The sequence below is a fragment of the Daktulosphaira vitifoliae genome, unplaced genomic scaffold (assembly GCF_025091365.1).
Source record: "Daktulosphaira vitifoliae isolate Bord-2020 unplaced genomic scaffold, ASM2509136v1 Scaffold_1, whole genome shotgun sequence".
Classification (NCBI taxonomy): domain Eukaryota; kingdom Metazoa; phylum Arthropoda; class Insecta; order Hemiptera; family Phylloxeridae; genus Daktulosphaira; species Daktulosphaira vitifoliae.
The window spans coordinates 17,615,398-17,638,108 of NW_026099572.1; the positions used below are offsets into that span (position 1 = coordinate 17,615,398).

General features: G+C 29.4%; 1 protein-coding gene across 1 annotated transcript in view; it reads right to left on the minus strand.

The window, feature by feature from the left end:
- Window positions 1-3,316, minus strand: part of LOC126910485 (soluble calcium-activated nucleotidase 1-like) — a 219,825-nt gene extending 216,509 nt beyond the window's left edge. The window contains exon 1 of the mRNA XM_050693103.1: window positions 3,307-3,316. The gene's annotated coding sequence lies outside the window, so the exon portion shown is untranslated. The remainder of the gene's footprint in view (window positions 1-3,306) is intronic.
- Window positions 3,317-22,711: the final 19,395 nt, after the last annotated feature.

Sequence of the window (22,711 nt, forward strand, 5' to 3'; positions counted from 1 at the left end):
GGACGTAACTCGAGTAGCTCTGAAACGAATTGCATCCGAACACCCACAGGCATTGGACTCGCAGAAGATATGATGAGACTTCCGAGCTACGCCCGGTGGGACGTCAGCCAAGTGGAATCTTTTTGAGAAATAATCCAAAATTGAAAACCTATACAAGCTGTGACAAACAAATAGTCGTATACCAAAATGGGCAGACGAAAAAAACGCTTAACATCTTACGTTCCGATCAGAAAAAGAGAATTCATTTACCAGAGACTGTTTCCCTTTTTTGTCCATATCAAAAAAAAGAAGAAGAAAAAGTGATTCGTCGTGCATCGTGTAAGGCATAATTGATGGTCGACATTTTCGGACATTAAAAATGGTCCCCTTAATGTGTTTCTCTTTCGCCATTCTTTCTTTATGACCTTTTCGCATTTATTGGGTTGGACGTTACGCATTTGTTCCGCCGCCACCGCCGTTTGACGGTTTTATACAATTTATACGTGCTACTGCGCTACGATGAGAGCATCCCTAACACCATACCAAAACATTCTTCCTTATAATAATAAACTCCTTGCCACAACAATATCACCTCGGAACGCACATATTATATTGCCTTTAAGCTGTGTCTAAGACGTTTTTAACAAAAGCAAATCACCATAAATATTAACCGAGCCCAGCGATAGCCGTTTACTTAACGACAAGAACATACGTACACCAGGTATAAACACACCTTGTTGTCTGTGAATATATGTGTGTATGTCTTTTTGTATGTAATAAAAAGCCATTTTTTCTTTCACTCCCACAATGTCCGAGCAAATCTATAAATTAATACGACAACTGTTCAACCGACATGTTTTGGTTATCATTCCACCTAAGACCGGCTTTCAATAGTCTGATTCTCCTATTTTTATTAAAAACTATTTATTTCCTGAAGAATTTTTTATGACTTCTAAAAGTATTTAAATATTTGGTATTGTATAAGTTATTCTGCTGTCCTAGTTCTGTCAATTTATGTTATACAAAAAAATTATTGAAGCAAATCAAATAAAAACTCTAAATGGTTTGAACGTAAGGTAGTCGCTAGTAAATTTCCGTATTTTTCTGGAAAATTCCTTTAGTAATAAACGTTGTTGAACTCTCTTACCTTAACGTTTTGATGTCTTTGATTTTTCTAAAAAAAATAAATGATCTCGAAAATTTAAAAACCTTTTTAGAGATGTCAATCGACCCGTGTTCATTAAATATCTCACTTTTGACTTTGATCGAGTCATTCCCTGCTGACGTTTCGGGTAACAGCAAAGAAGTGACAAAAAATATATTCAAATGAAAAAAGGGGACTTCCGACTTTGTCTCTGCTTTCCGTTTTATTGGTTCTCTACTTTCCGGAGTTCTTTTTTTTTCCACTGTTCATTCTTATTGCAAGAAGTAATAATTTTCATATAAATCGTGTAGACGCGCTTGACGATGATAGTAACAGTAGCAACGGTGCGCGTGAACTAGATGGATGGTAAAAACGGGCTGCGGGTTGTACAACACCATGATGGATTGATATCGCTGGCAACCAAATTGATCTTAAAGACAATGATTTATTAAGCGAAATGGCGCCTATAATATGTTATGGACGACAGACCCTCCCGCTGAGCCTGAGGACGAGAAAGGGGAGAAGTGTTTTCAGAGGGTGAAAAAACTCTCAATACTAGAGCCTTACTCTTCTTCTCTTCACTCCGTATCCTAACCGATCGTTTATCATCGGCTTTCCGACTACCACTTTCATCGTTACCACCAAGTCACATCAACTCTGTCTGTGTATATGTTTCTAGACACTTGGACGTCCAGATTTGCACGGTTTTCAACAAGCACAGTTCCCTTGCGTCATTCAATATTCTATAGTCGATTGATGACCATTTACACACCGTCTCATAATAACCGCGAGGGCAACGAAATCGATTAATTATTTACCGCCAAGTGAACGTATTGATTTTTTATATTCAACACCACATCGACGACACTGTTTGAGATACTTTTAGCCAATTTTGACCACAAAAAAGTCCACGTGCCGTAAAAATATAATTAATACTTAGTGATACGAATTGACATTGGTGATTATTTTTACTGAGTAGGATCCTGTATAATTTAACATAAGAAAGTCTATGTGTTTGTTTGTTTAAAAATTCAATATTAATCATAGTCTTGGGGTAAGTCTTCACATTTATATTGAACGTTGGTAATTTATACATTGACATTGATATTATAGTTATTAAATATCAGATCGTATTAAAAAGTTTTAAACGAGTTTGTCTTATTTCCTCGAGCTGTATAAATTAAAATAATAATCTGGGCGTGAGTATCGGTAATAAATATCATCATCGTATATTTCTTACACTTGATAATACACAACAAACAACGTCAGCCTTGGGTGAATAAAAATCTAATGAGATTCTGAGATTTTCTTATGCTTATGACTCTTAGTACTATGTAAAATTACTCCTGTCTCATGTATACTGCTTCAAATCATTTAAATTGTGGTTAATGAGCCATTTACAAACGGTTATATTACCCACTTTAAGTTTTCAATATGAAGTTAAATTTTTTCATAAAAATGTATTTATAATAAATGTTTATTTGACTAGTATTACAAAAAGTAATTGCACATCATTTTATCTGTAATAAATTAAATAATAATTTGCAATTTTTTGTTAACTTTTCAGTGCTTATATTTACTATAACACTAAAATCGGATGTAACTTTTCATTAATATTTTTATAAATGGATTGCTTATGTCAATAGTATTTTAATTGTGATTATTATGATACTTTTTAATTTTTTTATTCAGCGTTAGAGTATAACATAAAAGTTAACTGTTAATAATCTAAATTTAGTTTTATTTCTTAAATTATTTATTTTTGGATTTTTTTTCTTCAATAGATATTTTAAAAATTAAAATTTTATTTAGCCTGAAAACTAAAACAAAGTTATATTTTTAGCTTTGATACGAAGCTGAGAAGGTATTAATTTTACTATGATGTGTTTTTTTTTTTTGTGTGTCTAATATCACTTTTTCTCAGCTCTCACCGAACGGATTTCTTTTAACGATACGTCAAAAGATCACAAATCGTATCTAGTCTAAGAAATTACCCTTAAAAATTGAAAAAATTTCCCTCGTTCCCCGTAAATGAGACAAATCTCCCCAAAAAATTACAATTTTAAAAATAGCTAATTTTCGAAATTTTTTCAATTTATTTTATTTAAAAAGGCCATAACTTTTTCAAAAATGACCAAATTGATATAATTTTTTTATAGATGTTTGATGTCTTTGCCTATCATTTGGTATATTTTTCTATAAATATAACTCTTTACATGCCACAGAGAGAATTCAACTTTTTCACAAAAAATTAACTTTTAAAGTGTTCCGGAAACTCTGACACTCTTATATATATCTTAAATGAAAGCTAATGTAATATTATGAAAAAAAAAAAAATTTCGGACTTTACTTTGTCTTCATAGTGAATATGGCTCCCGTATGCTATTTTTGTGGTAAAATTCTCGATTTTATATTTTACATTTTTAACTTTAATCTCTATAACTTTTCGAATAATGTATAGAACAATACAATTTTTTTATGAGAAATAATATTTTTATACCTTTTTCATTTGACATACTTTTTTTTTTAATCGGACCATTACTCTTTATACAGGGAGATTCAAAACTTAAAAATGCATATAGAAAGTAGAACTTTTTCAACTTAATTCTTGAAAATATTCTGGAAATACTGACACTTTTATTTATATCTTAAATTAAGCTATATAAATTATAGCTATGTAATATACTTTAATATAAAAAAGAAAAATTTCAGACTTTAGTTTTTTTTCATGTTGAAAACTAACATCAAAATTAATTAAAACTAATATTTTTGTAAAAAAATTCTTTTTTATATTTTTAACTTTATAATGCTATAACTTATTGAAAAGTGTATGGATCCATACAATTTTTTATGGCAAAATAATATTTATATCCTTCTTTCATTCGACATACTTTATCTTAATCAGGATATAAATAAGGAAATAGGAGATCATGTTGCTTTTGGAATGATCCACCTATTTTTAAAATTAAACACATCTACAGATATGTATCGAAGTGTTTTTTATGATAGTGATTTTAATCACTGTCAGATATCATTATACTTGACCCAACTATGCTACGTCCCAACGGGGCCGCGACCCCACTGTGCAGGGATTTTTTATTTTAAAGTTAATGAATTTTTTAAATAATTTCGTTTTATTTGATTAAAAATAAGTCAATTTGGCTTAGTATAAATGTAGGAAACAACATCAACTGATATTCATCTATGAATTACTAAATTAATATTATAAAAAAATATATTACTCATATTTTTAAATACTATTGAATATACTTTATATATATATATATATATATATATATTAAATATGAGGATAAGACATTTTGTTGCACTTATATAAAAAAACTTCAACTTAACTTATTCATTGATATTAAGATGATTATTTTTTTTAAATAAAATAACACAGCAAGTAAATATATTATTTATACTAGAGCTTTATTAATACATTAAAATATAATTTTATTTTTCTGATGTAATAATTTAATGTTAGTATTTATTACGTAAATGTTTTTGATTAAAATTAATCTGCATAGTATTTATTGCGTATATTTATTTTCGTTGTAATAAAACTAATTAAAAAAAAAAACATAAAATCTGTCAATTTAATACAAATTTGTGATTCATAAAATAAATAGACATTTTTATTACGCAGACAATAAAATATATACGACTGTTTTTTTTTACTGTGAAATAAAACATTGAAATTACAGTGCCAAATTAGTATCTAAATACATTATACATAAATTAGCAATGTAATGAAGTAGAATATCTTGTTTTTTGTATTCTGAATATCTGAGATTACAGTGGGCATTCGAGTAAAACTTATAAAAGCGGTGAAATAAAAAATATTAGCTGTTAAATAGCTCGAATACTAATGGAAGTTATTAATCACCTTTTATTACTTTGTATCTTTGAATTTAGTTGTATTTTCCGGTGTTCAATTCTTAGTGAAATGTTTAGCGGCATACCGTTCAAAGAATAAATAAAACTACCAAAGCTTAAAGAAAAATAAGTGAAAAAATCATTAAATTTCTTTACTTTGTCCATAGAACGATTACCATATTGATCCTCAACACGTGTGAGATCAAAATTTTGTAATATGCGCACAATCAGATTAATATAAAATTACAAGGAGCTATAAAAAATAAATTATAATTATCGGTATAAATTAATACATTTAAATACATCAATGTTGTTAACTAGTACTGTTGCGCAATTTAAAGTTTAGAAATCGCATTGGAATAGAAAACAGTACATAAATTAGACGTTTACAATCATGACATACTAGTTATTTAAGATCGTTAATTTTATGAAACGTAATTATTAAAAAGTGGTTTGAACGGAATTTGTTATAAATTGGCTGTAGCTAATAGATTGAAGTTGTAAATATAAGATCTTTTAATAGCATTTTTGCCCAAGATAATCGTAAAACAGATTTTTACTCACCTAATTGTTTCTTTAAAAAACCAGTTTCATGTGAAAAAAAAACAAATTAATGCTTGTCATTGGAAATAGTTTCTAATTAAATTAGCATATAAGTCTTAACGAAAATTTTAATGCTGTCGTAACTCACCCAGGCAGCACCAATTTTTATGTAATTTTACAATATTATGCAGTTTTTTTTTTTAAGAATATATTTGTACTACTTGGAAATCTACTTGTAGATCCAAAATATTTTGAGGTAATTGCTTCACTTATTTATTTCATGTTCGGATACGTCTTATTTAAACCTTATTGTCTATGCTTAACATTTCAATAAACCAATCGTGTGTTATTAAAACAATTAATCTACGCACACGACGACGTTTTGTCTACCAAAATAAATCCATTTGCTTTCAGTGGGCTGTTAGGTTTGTTGCGACACAAGTCTTTAGTTAATGGTCATCAATAGAGTCATCAACAGCTTAAGACGGACCACATCGAAGATTATTCTGACATGAAAAGAGCTGTAATCAACTGACAAATTGATTATAAACTCATGAAATCAAAAATGAACGATCAGAATGTAAAATAATTAAACACGTTCATAAAATACTTGTTGACCCCATAGGCTGAAAACTATGTTCTATTGAAATTATACACGAGTGTTTGATTTTGTGAATGTGCGTTGTATAATTCAATAAATTAAGCTGCTGTCAAATTCATGACGGCCTTAAAAAATATTTCCATTTCACCGCTGTCGACGACGATGCACTGAGATCGTGTCGGGACACGCCGAATGATTATTCAAAAACAAGTAAATGGCTGTAGGAAAAAAACACAAATCACTTACGGTATTTTATAAACAAACTGTTTGTCCCCGTCCTGTCCATAGCAGCGCACATTTATCACACGGAACTAACGTAACCACCTGCTTGTAAAATTCATCGATTACTTATTCAAATTAAATATAATTCGCCGAGACTAATAATTCTCGAAACGAAATTAATGGCGAGCAATTAATTATAAAATGTATATAAACACATAAATTACAGCCGTAGGTAGGTCGTGCGTTAATAGCACGAGAAAATTTATATTTTTACACACTCATTGCGCCTCATAGATCCTGACAGTCCAGTGGAACGTAAACATCGCATTAGACTACTTCATAATCGCATAGGATTACATTAAGCTGTCGAACTGCCAAGGGCGTCGACATTGGAAGACAAAACACATTAATTACATTAATCATAACATTATATCGGCGTAAAATAAAAAATGAACGTCCGATTGACAGGGCAGATACGAAAATAACAGAGCAAAGTACATTTTTCATTCCGATCGTCAGCCGATAATCTATTCACTAACCGTTTTGAAATCAATCCAACTCGACGGCAACGGAATCAAATTGACATATGGTTACTTTCTCTCTCGATGGCGCAATTTCAGTAGTAATGCATTCAACACGGAAATATATATATATATGCAAGTAATACTCTGTGCACGGGGAGGATGTAAAATTTGTTTGTTGAAACGGAGCGAGGAGGACAAATTGAGTTGCGCACACGAAAAAAGATGCACAAGAAATAATGGAAACGATTAATAACGGCGATGATTCACCGACGTGACGTCGCCCAGGGAATAGGTGTCTCGCGGTAATGCGTTTACAAACTAGCGTTTGTGACATTACAGTAATGATAACGTGTAGCCTCGGTAATCGTATGCGCAGTGTTTTTTATTATGTCACGAATAAACGATCGGTGCGATGATAAAACGCTCTGTCGATGTGCCGTAAAAGTTGTCGTGGACGAACAAAGAAACGAATTTTTTACATTGATCTCGAGTTGTGCCACATGTTCGCGAGCTCGGCGGCCATTTCTCTTTGAATCGAAGTTTAATTAACACACGTGCGCGCTTGCAAAACACACATTGAAACGGCGGCCACTGTCACCTATTTGGTGTCCGACGTGTATTGGCACAACGCAATGTAATCGTAATGGAGATTAGCTGTCCGGATCGGTCGCATGCAAATGGAACGTGTGTATTATTATCTAGTGGTCCGGTCAGAGCGCGTTGAGTGCGAAACAAATGACCGTATGGCGGCGAGTGACAGAGACAAGTGGTGAACGCCAACAGAACCGCATCCTCAGACAGACAGCAAACGGCCGATATGCCAGCCAATTTTTTGTCTACTTTCCAATCGTCGTTTGCCAATATGTTTTTACAAACTAAGAACGGTAACACATTTTGAAATTGTGTAATTTTCTTACAACCCGGCAGTTATTTATTGTGGCGTCGTCGTCACGTTAAAAAATAAAAGTACGCTAAGAAATATTTTTCTCGGTGATTGGACTAGTGTTGGCGAGCAAATATCATTGAAACGTTACGTCGTATAATAACGAGTGTTTATTTTCTGCCGATTACTCTGTTCGTATTGCCATCGAATGGACTTTGTAAGATATTCTGGAGTATAATTCAACTAATGAATGCCTTGTTTACTTTTTAAAGCAATGCAAACAGATACACGTTGATACTATTGAACAGTTTTATTATTGAACGACACGCAGCCGACACATGTTTTTTAATTCGACTAATTATTTAGTCCGACATTTTCGTATTGCAGAGGGTATGCTCTGACGGCGCGTTTCATTTTTTTGACGTGCTGTCGATAATCATATCGTTAATATTGATGGAAAATACAGACAAAACACATAATTAGGATAATGACGCCGACAGTGATGAGAGACCGGTGTATGACAAACACAAATGGTGACAGAAGCCATCGGTTACTTTATGCTCGAGTAAATACACTGCACACTGACGTGAATACGTGTGCAGCTCTTTTCTTTATTTGCGCCACTGACATGTGTGTTTACTTTTTCATAATCAAATATAGTTTTAGCTAATTGCCTAACAAACGGCCGCAGAAACACCGAACATGCATCTGAAAACGCGGGACGCGGTCACAGCGATGCTTTCTGTTGGATTTTGTATATTTGCGGGCAACAAACAGACATGAAATGTACATTTAGTAAAAGAAACGTGTAGTTGTATGGCCAACTAAAAATTGACTATGGAAAATAGACCAACGTCCATGTATCGGTTTATCTGCTATACTCGTGTCATCGCCAAACAGAATTTCAAAAAAACTGCACTTGAAGATTTATCGCGTACATTTTGCGAAGATGTCCAGATGATACTACTAAAGTAAATTCGATGATCGCATTAAAACATGCCGAGTTCCTATTGGACGTCAGAAGCTTTCGAAATACCCTGGCAAAAGGCAGCTAAAAACAAAACTATAGACTTTTCGTGTAAGACATCACTACAGTTGGATTTAAAAAATAAATAATATCAATACTATTTTTTACGAGCAACGTTCAATGGCGACTTGACGATCGACCACTGCGGCTACTGTAACCGCCGCAGCAGTGGACATGTGTCGGCGGCACTTTGACAACAAGTATTTGCCCGCGCAAGGCAACCGGTCATGTTTTCTTTTACTTGTGTTTTTTCCACTGTCACGTCTACGTGTGTGGGCGACAGGCAAATACGTCCCCACAACAACAACAATCTCACAAGAGTTTCCGACGATTAAGTAGGCACTTTACGAGCGTACGACTTACCTGTACCGAGCCGGTGTATACTTTTGTGGCTAAAGAAATGGCCGATAGGAAAATTGGAACACGATACAATCGAGACACGTTATTGTTAGAGACTTTATTGGCCGTGGACACGACGACCGCAGTTTGGCGGTCGTCTATGTACAATTATTCGGTAGCCGTTGACGTCGGGCGCCAGTTATGTACATTCACATTGTAATAATGATAAAGGACGGCTGCCAGCCTGTCATACATATCAACGGCAGCGGTAGTTGTCTAAACGTGACAAGTTGATTGGTTCGTGATGGGTGTTCCCGACTTGTCAAACGGTTCGATGTTATTATTGTGTCTGTCGAGTGGATAATGTATTTTATACGAACACACACACAAATTCATTTATATAAACTCACGAGGAATTAGATTACTTCGGTTTCGGTCAAGTTTTTTTTTTTTTTTTATTATTATTTCCATTGTACGTTTCTTCGTCGTTTCAGTGTCTGTACGGTAGCTCTATTTATACCGATTTTTCTGACACACGCATTTTTTTTAAATAATCACGTTCGCCATGAATAGACAAGCTAACGCGAACAAGAAAAATATATTTCTGGTACAAACAATTTTTTCGCGCGACATTTTTTTTTTTTTTATTTAAACTCATCTGTTACCGAGCAAGCAGTCAAACCACAAACGTATTTGTCACATTGTGAACTTTCATAAAAGCATTTGCCGAAATCATATTTTTACATGTTGTTACAATAGAGTGAAAAATATAATGAAAAATGTCTCTTTCTTTAATTTCTTTCTCCTGTTCATACCGTGTCATGGAAATTTTGATTTTAACGTATACGTCTACTGGTTATATTATATCATATTTGCTTTTTGTGTAATGTTACTAACAACTCATTTATTACCGTTAATATTTTTCTACGTTTTCGAGTCTCAAGCTTCTCATTTTATCAGTATTTTGATTAGTTTGCCACAGAAGAAAATACGTTTTTTTCCTAATGGATAATTTTTTTTCTCGGTCGCATCAAAATAAAATTTATACCACTTGGTTCACTTGGTTATTTCATACCTATTTATCCGCGTTAGTGAATTAAAATAACGAACATTTTTATTTGCATTTAATTCAAATAAAATAAATATCCATCGACATTAACTCAAGTTGTATTTCGCGTATAAAGAAGTCAACGAAAACCGTCCTCTTGTGTTTAATGTTCATTACAATATTTCTCCGAGTTGTCTCGGACGACATGATTAATAGGTTGCCACACTAAGTTTAGTATTTCAATTGCGGCGTTTAAAAAGAATAGTCGTTCGGTCCAATACAAAGATTACTTAGTGTACAACTGACTATAAATCAACTGTCATCGATGCCAACGGTGTTTTCAAGAGGCAGACGAGAGAGGAGGACGTTTTCAATTTGCGAACGCTTTCAATGGATGGCCGACGGCGTCAGCAACCGTGTTCGCAGTGATTAAAAACCATCAACGCGCAGTCAACTTCGAAGATTTGCCAACTACGTTGTTATCCCCTAATTTACAATTAAAAGTCTCCTCGTCTACACTCGCCGTCAAGCGTCCCGTCCACCGCGCTTGTGTGTAAAAATACGCAGCGCACACAGTCAACATTGGCGGAGGTTTTGCCGTTTTGGCAAGCTGTACAGTTCGCCGCCCGCGTATGTGTCGCTCTGTAATGGCCCATAAATCTCTGGTCGTGGGTGCGGTGTCCACGGGACACGGACAATATAAAAACGCCCGCCGTCGGTTGTTTTTCACTGGAAAACGGGTATCGCACGATAAAACGTCCGGTCGTAAATTACCCCTGGAGGCCAACCCTTAAGTCTTCCTATCGTATACCTTGCTTCTTTTTTCATTTTTGTTCATCCTCTTACACCCCCTCACTGTATAACACCGAAGTACATCCCCATTTAATCCCTTTTGGCCTCCTCGACCGCGCGTTACTGTCGCTGCAGCCGATTTACACGTATTTGGAAAACTTTAATGTCCGATTCAATATCGAGTAGAACAATGCCGTTTCCACCACAAAAGCCATTTCCACTGGATAATTATCCGCTTTGTAGACCTCGATCGGAATTGGCGGTATAATCTCAACAACAGTACCGCGTAGGCATACCCTCGTAAATGAGGGAAGCGTTTAAAAGATTACAAGGGTCAGGCAACAGACGTGCGGTATTTAATAATGTGCTTCGGTTTTGCTTTAAAGAACTGCCTCCACGTCCGCAATGTTCAGTTTCGAAAATTTATATTTTTCTTGACAGTGGATATGTTGTTTATGACTCGTTGGCAATGTAATTGGACATAAATCTATAAAACAAGATACAACTTTTTATAGCGTGCCATTTTACTATTGAAATTGGCTACATGTCTTAAATTTAAAATAATGTATCAGTGTGCGAACGGACAATAAACGTACAAGGAATAAGTTGCTAATTTTGAATATAAATTGTGTTGTGTTTGAATACAATAAGTGAAAATATATAGACCGTTAGATAGTGAGATTAATGACGCTTTATTGTGTTTTTTATTTATATCATGATTTCAATTGAACCCACTAGATAATAAATTGTTAAACACATACGAATGCTAATGATTAACCCACGTCTTAGAGTTCCATAAATACAATTTTTCAAAATTTGGTATTTATACTAAGACAGTTATCAACAAGATTAATTTTAATAAAAAATAATCATTATATTAAGTATTTTTGTTATTTAACTCCTACTCACTGTTTACTAATGACAAAATCTAGTTGTGTTGAAATTATATTGAAAATTTCAACACGTTATTTATTTTATTAAGTTGGATATCAAAAACCGATAATAATAATTTCGCTTAACTGATTTTACCATATTTTCATGAAAGTAAACTAGTTCAACCTACAAACGCTAATATCAGTAGGAATAATTTTATTTATATTTTAGAGAATATTTACATTAATAGAAAGTAATTTTATTTGTACTGAGATTTATTTAATTAAACTTATTAAAATGCGTTTATGACCTATGATTGAATTTGAATTTTTTTGCAGTCTTATATTACGTATCTATATAATAAAATTAAAGATTTTAATTTTTGATTCTTCGACCTATTAAAAAATTCATTTATGTTATCATATAATGTAGAAAGTTAAATGGAAAGGCCTAACCTAATATTTAGATTAGTATTGATTAAAATCTGATTGAGATGAAAATATAAATAGACTTTAGCGAACCGTAAAATGACAAAAGTTTGATTTCGAATGTAATTTATTATAATTTTACAACTAGTAACTATAAAAATTAGATCCTATTTCAAATTTACATAATTTTACGATATAACTGTAGCTAGTACGTATACTAGGTAATTTTTTTTTTTAATTAGTCTCGATTTTACTCAACATAATAATTACGTTAAGAAAATTCTTTTTGGTATTTTTTAGTTTCATATATTTCTTCATTTATCATTAATTAAATACTTATTAAATTCATTTCTCATAGATTATAAGGATGTCAACTTTACTTTTTTAAATGACAACCTAAATATTTAACTATCGAATAAATAAAATATGGTCAAATTAAGAAAACAACAACAGGTCGACAACAATTTTTGTAACAGTGCTTCGGAAGTTACTAGTATTTTTAAATATCTAATTCAGAAAAATCGCGGCATCATTAATGTGTAATGATATAAATAACATAACCCACACCTCACCACCACTCTAAATTTTAAAATAGTTATAACTTCCGAAGTACTGTTTCAAAAATTGTTATCGACCTATTATTTTCTTAATTATATCATATTTTTTTTTTTATGGCTAGTTAAATATATATGTTGCTATTTAAAAAAGTAAAATTGAAATTCTCATAATGTATAAGGAATGAATTAAAAAGAATTAATTATAATATATCGAGTAAAATAAAAAATTTAAAAATACTAAAAATAATGATTATTTTAGGATAAATTGTTATACTGCGTAACGATTTGGGCGTAAGTTCTAAGCGTACTAACGGAATTATGTAAAAATTCAAAATATTATCTCAGAATCAAATCAAATTATAAAAACTATTTTATTTTAATGACGATATGTTTATCTGAATACATGTAAAAAAATAAAATTGTATAATTATTTGTAATAATTGTAAGAATACATTTCAAATAAAATTAGAATAATGTTCATTATAATAGTTTAAATATACTAATAAAGATAAAACTGCATGATTAAAAATAAATTTAATATATTCAATCAGATAGTAATAGTAAGTTAGTTTACGATAAAACAATGTTTGAGATATCAGGAATACTTTCAGGTTTAAATTTTATATATAAATAATTTGTGTAGAGTTTATATTTGGAACAATAGTACCACCTGATTGGAAGTTGGAGTTATACTGAAACATCGGTTTAGTTTTTATAATATTTGTTTTTATTCTTCTTTATCTTGTTTTTCTTTTCAATTTTCATTTTTAGTGTTGTTTTTGTTTATCTTATCGTCTTTTTTGTTGTTGTTTTTATAATTTTTGTTTTTCTTTTTGTTATTCATGAAAACACTGGCCAATAAATATATAAATAACATCTAAATTGTCCACGATTTTAATAATCCGCGATTATTTATCTAACTTTTTGTTACAAAATTGATATCTATTAATTTCGGCGGTTTTTTTTTTACTTTTTAAGTATTTTTTGGTAAAACTTATCCTGTAATAGTAGTCAGTACTAGCACCTTACAATATGTGGTGCCAACAAATTTAAGTAGTAAATTCATTAAATTCTTGGATGGCTGAAATTGAAAACTCATTCTAGAGCTTTGATTTTTGGTTGGTATGCTGTGTGATTTATTAAAAATACTACCTCAATTTATTTTTAAATAATGATTTTTTAATAAATTTTATAGATTTATAAATTTAATAAATTTTTAAAAAAATATGGTAAATAATATTTACAAAAAAATAATCAACTTTTTTGTGATAAAATTTCTTTAAAAAATAAATCAAATTTGTATTTGTAAAATTTAATGAAAAAATTATAATTCAACAAAAGACGTATAGTGTTTTTATAAATTTCTCTGTAGATAAAAAAATCTAATTTTTTTATACAATTGTAATAAATATTGTATATAATAAACTAATTTTTTCTTTCATAAGTAGTTAACATTAAAAGTGTTTTAGTAAAGTATACTAGAAAGGGAAATATTTTCAACAATATTGACACTATTATCGATAATAAAATAGAAACTCATACAACTTAAGTGGAGGGATAGTTAGCTATTTAAACCATGTGAAACATATTAATAGCAGTATTTAAAAATTATGAATACTAATAATCGGGTCATTACTCAATAAATATCGTAAATTTATCACAATTTATAACTTGTTTAAAGTCTAACGAAATATGATAATATATTTTTTCAAATGATAAATTATTGTAGCGTGTCTATAAATATTGCCGTTGACGTGTATGAATGTAAGCATGACTAGAAAGGGACATAATAAATTGAAAAAAAATATACACAGTACACCTATATCAAAGTGTTTGAAAACCTTTCTAATATTATTTGTGATTTATGGTCTACAGCGTAATAACCCCACCCAAGTAATAATTTCTAACCTTCAGTACTGTAACTATTAGTAAATAGTAATAGTCATGACTCTTTTGAGCAAATATTGTCTATGAATGTTTGCCTAATCATAAAATTCATTACTAATTAAATAATACCTTTATATTTTTTTTTGACATTTAAAATTATACTTAATATTAGAGAATTAATTTGGAAGTACTAATATCTTCAATGTTAAATGAAGCCTTGGTTGAATCATATGCTATCCCTTATAAATTGAAGACTAATACAATCCTCTTTAACTTTGCATAATAGTCAAATAATTTCTATTGTGGAGATTATCATGTAAACTTTTTACGTTATTATTCCTATTTGAATATTTACATATGAAGTTAAAACGTTGTATTATAAGTTGTGTCAAACAGTTAACACGTGGCAACAGCTATAAGAGAATCCATTTGATTATACAGTCCTCTCACTTCTGGTAGAATTTATATCTTTAACATGTCTTTATTGAGTTAAAATAATTTATTCATTAAATTTGTTGGGCCCTTGACAATAATTCAGCCCCTAAACAGGAGTATCATTAAAGGACGATGGGGATACATTTAACGTTGATTTGTTGAATATTTAATATTAAATCAAATCCTTAAAGTATACTTCTTTATTTAAAAAACTATTATTCAAAATTTAAACTACTAAATTACATAATTTCTTGATCAGTTTTGTTTTTACTAATCAAAATACTTCATGTTTAAATATTTTAACATACAAATTTTTAAAGGAAATTTTAAATTTTAAGTAGACTTTACAATATATCAAGTTAAAGTGATAAAAATATTTCTTTTATAGAATGATGACTTAGTACATGAATTATTAGAGTTTATAAAGCTCATTTCTTTCGACATATCAAACAACAAAGAACTTGACTTTTAAAAACAGCGATTTTAAAAATAAAAAAGCACTGAAATGTTCATTTCCTACTAGAATTTTGTTTTTTTGTCTTAGTGAAACTAAACGTAATTGATATTTGTTATTTTATAATAATTTTATCATAGCCATTTAAAATAAAATGGGAATTTTGTTTTGCTTTTTGGAGTGTTCTATAAAATAAAAATAGTTTTGTATAAAGAAATGTTTTCGTTAGACTAAAGGAAAATCTCGATGTTTTAGTACAGCTTTATTTCATGATTATTTTTTATTAAGTGTACAATATGCATTAATGTAAATTAATATAATATATAGAGTGTTTAGTAAGTAAGGAAACAAGTAAATTGTTACAATGAATAAGAACAATAGAAACCCGTTTCCATACTTACTGAACACCCATATACATATATATATATATTTGCATCACATGGGTAGTAAAAATCAACCTATGACAATACATTTTTGACTATGCTTCATGAAAACAATTGTCAAAACATGTAATAATCTATATTTTTGATTTTATAAAAATAATAATGACTTTGGTTTACATTATTGGACACGTTATTTGTTTTGTAATATATAAATATGAGTGATGACAGAAATGACAATGGTGAGGGTTGTTTGTTTTGGAAAGAATCTGTCGATGTCAAAAGTTTAAGCGCCTGTGAAATATGACATTTCAATGGCACCCCACCACCCGAGTACGTACCTTTGACATCCACCAAGTGATGGATGGTATTTCAGACAATTTTTCGTCCATCGTTAACAGAATAAAGGAAAAAATATATTTGCTATTCTTGAATGCCATACGAGTGAAGCGATAAAATAAAAATAAATGAGAAGAGGCATTTCTGTCGATATTTTCCGAACGTTAAGCTGGTTAGGTTCATGACCTTATGAGGTTGCAGACTTTATGACATGACTTAAATGACAAACCACAAAAAATTGTTTAAAAANGACTTTATGACATGACTTAAATGACAAACCACAAAAAATTGTTTAAGTGGAATTCTCAACAGAAAATTCTACCAAGAGGTTTTTTCTGTCATGTTATGTAAAAGTTTTAGGAATTCTTTTTGGTTTAATATGTTAAAAGCAACTAGATGTTTAAACTGAACATTTAGTGTTGTTAAAAATTACTAAAGACAGCTGAAAAAAAAACAAAATGTCTTGTCGTATACCGTCTTGGCCTGACTAGGAGTTATAAAATACGTTTATAATTTTTGTTAAGTTATTCTGAACACGCAATTAGCCAGTACAAATTTTTATTAATTGTCTGAAAAACTTCGTACCGTCAATTAGGCCAACTTGGGACAATCAAATATCTATTTTATTTAATTATATAAGTATTCTTAAGAATCACAAAATTAAGTGTAGAAATGTACGAAATATTTATCTGCCCGAAACAATTTTTGTTTTCTTTCTTCAATATCCGTTGTTAAATCAATTTGGTCTTTAGCTTTTTTTAATTTTTTAAAGGTTTTTCAAAAATATGTGCTACAAGTCAAAAATATAATATATAATCTTAACCTTAGTCAAATTATAAAATATACATTATTATATCTGTACCTCGAACACAGAAATTAATTACCATATTTTCCAAGAATTGATGCAATATTGTACACAGACTACAAAGTATCATCCTGTAAATATTTTTTTACAGCTTTAATAATGTGTTTATCAGATTTAAAAATCCATCAAGATGCCACGGACTTTTTCCATCTTGTGATATTCCACTGAAATTTTAGAATCTTCAAGCTCTAAAATTAGCCATTTGTGTTTTTCCATATTGATCAAGAACCTGGACAATGTTAAATTTGTAGCAAAGATAAATCAATTAAAAATAGAAGTTTTAAAAATATATGATACATAATACTATATATAAGAAGATTTTAGGCAAGTGCTACTATGTCTTTATACTATAACAGACAAGTTAGTATGGAGCATTAGGAAAATAGTAAATTTATCACAATATGCATTATGCGAATATGGTAATACTAAATATTTTTACTTAATTTCTCCAACAGGCCAATTTTAAAGATTATATAACAAATTTTTCACTAAGTAACAATCAGTGATTATATACAGGGAGTTTAGTTAATATTGGAATAGCTAAAAAAAAAAAATTTTACAAGAATAATAATACAGTCCAAAACATTGTCAAACGCAATATTATAAATAGAAACTACTATATTATTTTTCTGAAACACGGACAAATTTATAGGATTTGAAATTATAATTACAGAATTATTTATTCAGTCTTTTATAAATAGTTTATTAATATCAGAGTTATTTAATATAATTCCATTAGAATGTTTTTTAAAAAGTTGATCACTATGCTTTGAGGGATAACAATTAATTGAAGCTTTTTCACACTATCGGCGGTGAAGTTGTTGTAACAGGCAATCAGATTTCCTCAATTGTCTTTTAAAAAGTTTGAGAGAAATGTTTGATTTCAAAAGATCTAAAGTTATCAACAGACCCTAAAATCTATGTATCATCAACCAAACGTATAAGTCATGAACATTAAGGGAAATATATTGTATTTCATATAGAGTAATAAATGTTTCAAGAAAATGAACAAGTAACAATAAGCATAATCATAATGCAAGATTAATAATTTTTTCACATAATCCGCATAGCCACATATAATGTCAAAATATGCTCTTAAACTTGGGGGTATATAATTACATATAAAATAATTGGACATGTATACAATAAAATTTAATGAACTCAGTTGCCTTCCATTTTGCTCATTCATGTATTGGTTGAGGACATCTAGCAAAGTTATTTGAAATATAAATTCTCATGGTCAATGAATTGTTATTTAATGAAATTATTTTCGAATGTGATAAATGCACAATGTAACATTCTGACTTTCTGTTTAACTATAAATTAATTATTTTTTTACACAGCAATGTAAATCAAATGCATATTGTCTAATGTTATTTGTGATACTGATCTAAAACCATGAATACTTATAATAGTAAGAACTCCTTGATGACAATCATATTCTTGTATTTTAAATCCTGAATCGGTTCTCGAAACAATATTTTCAACTTCAGGAAAACATGTAAATATTCATAAATTATTTAATATTATAGATATTTCAATATATATTAATTTAATAATTATTAAAATAGTTATAAATGACTTAGCTGGTGTATCACTCACAATGCACTATAGACTTACATTATATAGAACACCTTTAAATATGAAACCATTTAAATTTAAATCAATTAATTTATTAACAAAGTATTGTAAAAATTATTCAGAATCAATAAGTTTACTTATATTATGGTAAATTCCAATAAAAATTATACAATGTGTTTGACACATATTATATAATGTGTCTGATAAGAATCAGTATTAGCTACAATTGACTTGTACTACTATTTTACTGTAGAGTAAAGTTAGTAGAGAACTTTAAACTAAAGTTATACTTTCAAATTTTCAAAAAATCATTATTCATTTTATTTATAACTTGGTTAACGCCTTATTTCAGACCATGATGACAATTTGATTAGGATCCATTTTATAAATTATTGTATTTCTTGATGTTTTTAAAAGTATCTTGGCAACTTTGGGAAGACTTTCATTAATTTCTTCATTTTTTAGTATTGCAAGCAAAACATACAAAGCACTTTGCTTTATTTTGTATTTAACTGGCCAATATTTATGTTTTTGAGAAAACCATAAGTTATTACAAGAAATATTTTGAAATTCAGATGACAATTATTAGGTTCAACTTCATTGTGTCCAATTGAAAATCTGTTGCATGGATTATTAAGAATAAATGTATTTACATCAACAACAGATTCATTTAAGACTAAAGTTTTAGACATGAAATTATATTCATGTTTATAACTTTCTGCACAATTGTGATTTGCATATTGAATAATACAATCAGACATCGAATAGACTAAAGGATTTAGTGTTAAAGTGGAATTTGAACACTCAAGCGTAGAATTTCGTTCAGAGGCTATCGTACGACACAAAGTTTTTTGAAAAGCAGTTGATAGGTCTTATTGATTTGCTTGACGTATCACATAAAAATATGTCTTTACTAAGGAAATATTATACATATTATTTATATACCCTACAAACATTGAACAATTCCTCATTTCAATATTTATAAATTAATTAAAAAATATACTATAATTGATCAATGTTGATTCTACAAAATAAGGTCAAACTAATAATAATAATATTGATAAATAAAATAATAATAGTATTTCATGTTAGAAATTTAATATAAATAATATTTTATTAATAATTAAATATATTAGCACTAAATGTAATACTTTTTTTAACTTCGATGCAAAACTGAGAAGGTATTTTAATTTACTAAGATATGTTTTTTTATTTTGTTTGTGTCTGATACCACTTTTTCTCAGCTCTTACTAAACTGATTTCTTTCAACGATACATCAAAAGATCACAAATCGTTTCTAGTCGAAGACATTACTCTCAAATTTTTTTATTTTATTATCGTAATTAATCATTTCAAAAGAAATATTAATCATGTCTATGTAACTTTTGATGTTTAAGTAGATGATACAATTGAATTTAATTTTATTAAATTTTAAAATTGAAATTAATTTTACTAATTAGTAATAATATCAAGAAAGATTGGCGATAGAAAAAATATAATTGCTGATATGAAATTAGCACTAAAAATTGAATAATAAAACTATATTTTTGACTCTAATGAAAATTTTTTGCAGACCATTTATTCATAATTAACAATAAACTAATACTTTTTGCTCTTAAAATTTTAACAATAAAAAATTTGATGATATTATCAACTTAACTTATCCAACAAAAGAATTTAAAAATATCAACCTTTATCACTATGAATACAAAAGATGTCAAAACAGCACTGAATCGAAAAAAAATCATGAAATTCTTTTGTACGCTATACCATCAATATGCTTATTATATATTTAAACATTAAATAGATAAGCTAGCAAGAGTTAAAAACCGACATTGTTTTGTTTTTATTTGCTTAAATAAATACACGATTATACAAGCTTTTAAAAAGTGAAGTGTACAGTGTAATAAAGTTGAACTTCAAAAATATTTCACGATTAATTGCTAAATATGATAACAACAAATTTGATTTAAAATGTTTTTAAAACACATTTTAAAATTTGAAATTTAATTTTTAAGCAATTTATTTTATATAAGAACTATGAATAAGTCATATTTTATGCTTTAAGAGCAATTGATTTTATGTTAAGAAATGTCTTTTTTTTTAAAGATTTTTGTGGAATTTAAGATTTTTTTTTGTATTTGGGAATATAAAACTAAACTATTGTTCCGTATATCCTCAGATCAATTATAAATGAAATAAAATGTATTAGTCTATTAAAAAAATGATTTAACTTTTGAATACAATTATTCTGCCATTGTTCGATAAAAATGTTGAGAATTGTATTGATATTTTTCCTAATAGCAATTTATTAAGTTTGTCTCAGTTTTCAGAAGGTGTTGGTTAAATAATCGTCTTACAACATCTGCCAAGGAGGTTTCCTTCTTCATTCTTGCTCAATTCATCGTGGTGCAGAAGGCGTGTACGGGCTACAAATTAGCGTCGTGACTTTTATAGTGTCGTTAATTATAGTTAAGTCCGGCCTCCTTGGGGCTCCATAATTCATCGGGCGAAATCGCGTAAAGACACATACAGCAGGGGGAAGATTGTTTCTATAAACCCAATACCCTTTGATCTATGGCAAATTAAGTAAAACGACCATCGTGCCTTTCATACCTCTTTTGTGTTTTTACGCGCTCAGTGTATATGAAACATTATTTATGTGATTTTCGTTTTAACACAATAAAGTTGGTTAAATGTCAATATAGATAGCAATCGACATACTTTAAAATTGTTTTTAGTACAGTGACCACACAGTATTTAAATGATATTTATTGCACCTTGGTTTAAAGTTCAGCTTGACAGCAATTACTGTTGGCATCCGTCGTATATTTCACTCGTTTGACATTTATTGTTAGAGTTTAAGTCTCTTTATAAAACATCTATAGATTCTCAAGTTCAATGCCATACCCTTAAGACATCTACACATTTCAATCGATTTAGTAATTTATTAATGGTTATTGTTGTCACCTCAAAATAAAAATTCTCTGAAATATATAATGAGTTGTTAACACATTGCAAGTAACAAATATCAACAGAAGTTTCTTTCCTTTGAAATATTTATTTACTTATTAAATACACAAATTTAATATCAGAGTGTAAATTGAAGAATTAATCCAATATAAAGTACTATACTAAGTTTTCATTTTTAATATTATATCTTAATAATAATCTAATATTATTTTAAAATCTCACAGTAATCTCTTTTATTCTATAATTACCAAATTCAAATAATTTCCAACACATTCGACTGATGAAATATATATTTCAAAATGTGCGAACCTCATTTGTTAATTGGTTAAAAACATGATTTTATTTCATGATGTAATGTTTTATTTTTATGAATCGACTGAGCAGCTAATATATTTTACTTTCTTCATCATTAAGTAAAGCAAAGCGTTAACCGAATGATTTATAGTCTGATGATGACATTTGTTTTTTGAGTCCGACTTTTTTTTGTCGCATAATAAAAAATAGTCAATAAAGACGCTATAATAAATGTAGCCTACTATATTTAATATACAGCTTAATGCCGTGAAAAGTTAAAATATTATTTTACATCACTATCATCCTAACACATAAAGCATTTTCCTTTGATGTTGCTGTTACAGTATTAAATTTATATGTTTGTTAAACACGTTTGGAGGAGTGCCTTATGATCTAATTAAATTCCCCGCGATTCTGCATGAAAAAAAAGATTTATATAAACCATCTGATATTGTACACCATAAGCTACCATAGTTTATAAATACAATATATAATGGATATTAATATTAAATACATGCATATTTATTTATGTATATCTCTTGTCACTCGACTTAGTCACGGTAACGGGCTCAATTTTTTTAGAACGTAAATTATGTCGAGGTTTAACAGAGGATGTGTTAACGACTTGCTGCTGGCATGAAATATTCTAGATATGACATTTATG